This window comes from Esox lucius, chromosome 1 (genome assembly GCF_011004845.1).
Source record: "Esox lucius isolate fEsoLuc1 chromosome 1, fEsoLuc1.pri, whole genome shotgun sequence".
Lineage (NCBI taxonomy): Eukaryota > Metazoa > Chordata > Actinopteri > Esociformes > Esocidae > Esox > Esox lucius.
This window is the reverse complement of record NC_047569.1, coordinates 10865616-10872495: the sequence shown is the minus strand read 5'-3', so window position 1 is coordinate 10872495 and position 6880 is coordinate 10865616.

The window sequence follows — 6880 nt, the reverse complement described above, 5'->3', positions numbered from 1 at the left end:
ATTCTATTGATGTCCGCCTTTTTTGTGACAAATAGAACTTGGTACATTACGTTGAGTTGCTGTATTTCACCGACCATGTTTTCTCAGCATGACTTCCATTAGGAAAGTGTACACGTCTTTTTTAAAGTGGGCTTTAGTGCTGTGTTGTTGTTTCTAATTATGTTAACGTTACAATGTCATTGATTTCTGCCTAGCAATGCTCATGATGATGTTGTAATTCATTAACTCTATAACATTTTTAATTGATTAATATGTCAATCAACATTTAAAAATTATGACCTATTAAAGAAGAGCCAGTTATCCATAAACACAGTACCATCCCCAACTACACCTGTCAGCTCCTCTTGCTCAGTTATTACAGTTTTTCCCGATTGCTAACACACTACAAGTGAATGTTAAGACCAAAGCATGAAAACCCTACTCTTTGCAAGCTTGTCTTACACAGTGACCAAAGGTATAAACAAAGGTATAAAGTTTTGCACATTATACACTTTGTTCAATAATTAAGTCATTGGGAAAACACTTCCATTCAATAAGCAAAACACACTTGAAATTGGCAACACCCACATACACATATTACAACACTTAAACTGTAACTGAACACCAATCAGTCATACTAACCTTTCTGGGTGCATTACATACTGCAGTTACACAGGACAGAACAGAGCAGCCCAGGTTTGTTGTCATCATCTGCTCTGGTCAGGAACTGGTTCACCAACCACAATAATGTCACAGTTTTATACCTGCCCCCTTATTCCAGTTTTCTCAATCCAATTGAGGAATTATTTTCGACTTGGCGTTGGAAAGTATATGACCACTAATCACATGCCTCCTGCCTCTTCTTGAGGTGGGGTCGATCTATGGTTGGATACGACACACAAGACGATATTTGCCCTGTTGCCTGGCCAGGGAGGACATCGCTTGTTATGTGGATGAGATGATGTGGCCTGACCCTCATAGAAGTCATGATCCCTAAAACAACTGTACTGTAATTATACTTTTCTTTGTGTGTTATTGTTGTTGTAAACAACTGCGATAGCAACAAATAATCTAATTTTGTGTTGCTTGAACTGTGAGTAGATTTACTGCACTTGAACAATTTTTCATAGAGGCCTGTATGAGAAAATAAAAAAGGTCTACAAAGTACAAACGACAGCAGTGTTTTGAATACAGTTGACCAGTGTTTTGAATACAGTTGACCAGTGTGTTTAATACAGCTGACCAGTGTGTTGAATACAGCTGACCAGTGTGTTGAATAAAGTTGACCAGTGTGTTTAATACAGCTGACCAGTGTGTTGAATACAGCTGACCAGTGTGTTGAATACAGTTGACCAGTGTGTTTAATACAGCTGACCAGTGTGTTGAATACAGCTGACCAGTGTGTTGAATACAGTTGACCAGTGTGTTGAATACAGTTGACCAGTGTGTTGAATACAGCTGACCAGTGTGTTGAATACAGCTGACCAGTGTGTTGAATACAGTTGACCAGTGTGTTGAATACAGTTGACCAGTGTGTTGTTGCTGCTTTGAGTGTGTAATGTGCATGTGCGTTTCCTATTGATCCAAAAATGACCTTTTGAATTATAAATATTAAGTTTTGATTGCAGAATGTCGTTTTGACATGGCAGTTAGATGTTCATCTCCAAGTGTTGGGTCTAGTTTTTTTGTGTGCAGAGTTTTGACACGATGAGCCCATTTCTGCATTTTGTTTGTGTTTGCAATTGGGAAAAACTGTAAAACATTTGTCTAATGTTTATAGGTTAACTTTCATTACCATGCTATCCTTAATCACTTATTCGTTTAATTGATAAAGTAATGGAGGAGAATGAGGATTTGGAAAGAGAAATGGTGTTTATCACCATCTAAATTTACTGTCCATATGAGGGAGGATTATATTTTTAAACCAACCACATCTAAACTTCAATCAATTCAATTGCTACTCTTATGTCGCTGATCAAATGTTTTCTGTTGTGTTATAAGGGTTTGCATGCAACAGAGATATTTGGGAGGATATCTGAACCTTTCATTTTAGTGTTGATAGGTCAGTACATGTTGATGTTGTTTCTGTCATTTAAAAGTGATTTTCTTAGTGTGTAGTAATTCATATTGAATGTATACACAGATTTCCTAATCAAGGTGAGACACCATTCTAATTTGCATGAAAGACAATAACTGGTAAAGACAGAAAGGAAATTACCCAGCCTGGCTTTTTTGGTAGTGGGACAATAACACTTGTTTTTCATAACAGTCAAGTACTCCAAAAGCTACCCTCACCCATGATGGTTTAGGTGTGACTGGGTCTCCTTTGCAGGCTTATTACATGTATATGTACATTCCCTGGTGATTTATCCATTGTGTGAAGTGTCATGTTTTTCTCCCTAGATGCTTTTTCTCCCCCCACTGTCCATCTCTGCCCAGCTGCTTGGCTCTTCCCAACACCCCAACTCCACCTCTAGGTGAATGGAAAACAGGAGCACTCCCTCTGGGTACGTGTTTTATTGTTATGTTAGATGTGTTACTGTGGATGTCTTTAGAAACTGTTGCTATTCTGTGAATTCCTCCAGTTCCATTAGATCCTCCATCACGTGATTCACTTGCTAATAGTAATACTCAAAAACTGTTTAGTTAAAAAGTGTGTTTATTGTTTGTTTTGTGTTATGGAACAGTTCCAAAACGTATGCCTTTTACAAAACCTCCTTTGACACTGCAGTCTCAGATTAAATAGCACTGTGCAACAAAGCAGTAAGATTATTAGTTTTACCTTAATGAGCCTAACCAACCTGTATCAGACAGGTGTCCTACACATGGTACGGTCTATTCTGACAGACTCACCCTAACCAACCTGTATCAGACAGGTGTCCTACACATGGTACGGTCTATTCTGACAGACTCACCCTAACCAACCTGTATCAGACAGATGTCCTACACATGGTACGGTCTATTCTGACAGACTCACCCTAACCAACCTGTATCAGACAGGTGTCCTACGCATGGTATGGTCTATTCTGACAGACTCACCCTAACCAACCTGTATCAGACAGGTGTCCTACGCATGGTACGGTCTATTCTGACAGACTCACCCTAACCAACCTGTATCAGACAGGTGTCCTACACATGGTACGGTCTATTCTGACAGACTCACCCTAACCAACCTGTATCAGACAGATGTCCTACACATGGTACGGTCTATTCTGACAGACTCACCCTAACCAACCTGTATCAGACAGGTGTCCTACGCATGGTACGGTCTATTCTGACAGACTCCCAACACCCCTTATTTGGTGAATTTCATATTCTTCCCTCAGCATGCAGATACCAGATGCCTCAGTCTAAAACCAGTACGTTGAAATGTTAATTTATTCCTTCTGCCACACATTTTCTTAATAAGCCATAGTGATGTTTAGCTATTTTGCATGTCAATTGTCTATTGTTTTTTTGTATCCAGCCTATTATATTTATGTTTATGTGTATTCTGTTTTACTGCATGTTGCAAAACAAATTGTCCCCAGTGTTTCCCAATCTTGGTCCTGGGGACCCAATGGGTTGCACGTTTTTGTTTTTTCCCTAGCACTCACACACCTGATCCAAATGAAAGATTCGATGATAGGTTATGTCAATCAAGTGTGTAAGTGGCAGGGTAACATTTGAAACAGGTGTGTGAGTGGCAGGGTAACATTTGAAACAGGTGTGTGAGTGGCAGGGTAACATTTGAAACAGGTGTGTGAGTGGCAGGGTAACATTTGAAACAGGTGTGTGAGTGGCAGGGTAACATTTGAAACAGGTGTGTGAGTGGCAGGGTAACATTTGAAACAGGTGTGTGAGTGGCAGGGTAACATTTGAAACAGGTGTGTGAGTGGCAGGGTAACATTTGAAACAGGTGTGTGAGTGGCAGGGTAACATTTGAAACAGGTGTGTGAGAGGCAGGGTAACATTTGAAACAGGTGTGTGAGTGGCAGGGTAACATTTGAAACAGGTGTGTGAGTGGCAGGGTAACATTTGAAACAGGTGTGTGAGTGGCAGGGTAACATTTGAAACAGGTGTGTGAGTGGCAGGGTAACATTTGAAACAGGTGTGTGAGTGGCAGGGTAACATTTGAAACAGGTGTGTGAGTGGCAGGGTAACATTTGAAACAGGTGTGTGAGTGGCAGGGTAACATTTGAAACAGGTGTGTGAGTGGCAGGGTAACATTTGAAACAGGTGTGTGAGTGGCAGGGTAACATTTGAAACAGGTGTGTGAGTGGCAGGGTAACATTTGAAACAGGTGTGTGAGTGGCAGGGTAACATTTGAAACAGGTGTGTGAGAGGCAGGGTAACATTTGAAACAGGTGTGTGAGTGGCAGGGTAACATTTGAAACAGGTGTGTGAGTGGCAGGGTAACATTTGAAACAGGTGTGTGAGTGGCAGGGTAACATTTGAAACAGGTGTGTGAGTGGCAGGGTAACATTTGAAACAGGTGTGTGAGTGGCAGGGTAACATTTGAAACAGGTGTGTGAGTGGCAGGGTAACATTTGAAACAGGTGTGTGAGTGGCAGGGTAACATTTGAAACAGGTGTGTGAGTGGCAGGGTAACATTTGAAACAGGTGTGTGAGTGGCAGGGTAACATTTGAAACAGGTGTGTGAGTGGCAGGGTAACATTTGAAACAGGTGTGTGAGTGGCAGGGTAACATTTGAAACAGGTGTGTGAGTGGCAGGGTAACATTTGAAACAGGTGTGTGAGTGGCAGGGTAACATTTGAAACAGGTGTGTGAGTGGCAGGGTAACATTTGAAACAGGTGTGTGAGCACTAGGGCAAAAAGAAAAAAATGCACCCCATTGGGTCCTGAGGACCAGGAAACACTGAATTAGGGGATAATAAAGACTCTACTCTCTCTCCACCACTTCCCAATACACAGCCGACGACCTCTCATCTGCCTCCAGTCCCTAGGCAACCCTTGACCTCTGCCGAGGCTGCAGCCTGACTCCCTACCTGACCTATGTCAGCCGCTGGAACTGCTTACCACAGCAGCGGAGTTAGAAGCCATGGGGCTACGGCCAGGATCCAGACTGGTACTAGTTAGCACATTCACCCACACAAAGGCTTGTTGTGTGTATTGTACATATTCTACAAATGTATTATGCATTTATGATTAAGGCAGTTCTTGGTGGACATAAAATCTCTTGGGTTTGTTTCTTTTTAACTCTTGTTTTTTTCCCCTATTGTTGATATCTTTTAGATATTCTGTTCATCAAAATGGTTGTTGTACATTCATATGCTCTCATTTATGTAAATATATTTTTAATAGTTTAATTGCTGATACATTATACATACACTGTTGATTAAAATCATTATTGCACATTAATATACTCTAATTTATGCTCTAATTTATGTAAATAAACTAATTAAAGTAAATCCTACTGTTGAAATAAGTTACATGTCAAATTACTTACACATTAACAATTTAAGCAAAGTTTCTGATTTGTGTTTCGCATGAACCCACTGACCATGATACAGGTATGAGGATGTTGGAAACATCAAAAGCTCTCATATTAGATGGATTCCTGTTGTGGAAGGAAAACTAAAACTCCTGAAAATTTTGACTTCATGCTGTAAAAATCACAATTTGTCATAAAAAGATCTCTGCACATTCAGGATGAATGCAATATAAATATAGTAGGCCTACTGTATTTCCAGTTTTGTCAACCGACCTTTATCAAAGTATACAAGCTAGTAAAGGTTTTTGTGAATGTTTATATATAAACAGGCCCTTATCTCCTATGTGACAGGCGTCTTTAACCACTATGACTTTTATCGTCACCTATATTGACAAAAGATGAGGGAATTGTAGAAAACCCTCCTCTTTTACTGCACAAAGGGTTTTGGTCTACAGGTGCTGGTCATATCATTAGAATATCATCAAAAAGTTTATTTATTTCAGTAATTCCATTCAAATATTGAAACTTGTATAATGTATACATTCATTCCACACAGACTGATATATTTCAAGTGTTTATTTCTTTTGATTTTGATGATTAAAACTGACAACTAATGAAAACCCCATATTCAGTATCTCAGAAAAATTTAATATTGTGAAAAGGTTCAATATTGAAGACACCTGGTGCCACACTCTAATCAGCTAATTAACTCAAAACACCTGCAAAGGCCTTTAAATGGTCTCTGTCTAGTTCTGTAGGCAACACAATCATGGGGAAGACTGCTGACTTGACAGCTGTCCAAAAGACGACCATTGACACCTTGCACAAGGAGGGCAAGACACAAAAGGTCATAGCTAAAGAGGCTGACTGTTCACAGAGCTCTGTGTCCAAGCACATTAATAGAGAGGCGAAGGGAAGGAAAAGATGTGGTAGAAAAAAAAGTGTACAAGCAACAGGGATAACCGCACCCTGGAGAGGATTGTGAAACAAAACCCATTCAAAAATGTGTGGGAGAATCACAAAGAGTGGACTGCAGCTGGAGTCAGTGCTTCAAGAACCACCACGCACAGACGTATGCAAGACATGGGTTCCAGCTGTCGCATTCCTTGTGTCAAGTCACTCTTGAACAAGACAGCGTCAGAAGCGTCTTGCCTGGGCTAAAGACAAAAAGGACTGGACTGCTGCTGAGTGGTCCAAAGTTGTTCTCTGATGAAAGTAAATTTTGCATTTCCTTTGGAAGAGGCACAGAATCCACGTGAGGAGAGGCACAGAATCCAGGTTGCTTGAAGTCCAGTGTAAAGTTTCCACAGTCAGTGATGGTTTGGGGTGCCATGTCATCTGCTGGTGTTGGTCCACTGTGTTTTCTGAGGTCCAAGGTCAACGCAGCCATCTACCAGGAACTTTTAGAGTACTTCATGCTTCCTGCTGCTGACCAACTTTATGGAGATGAAGATTTCATTTTCCAAC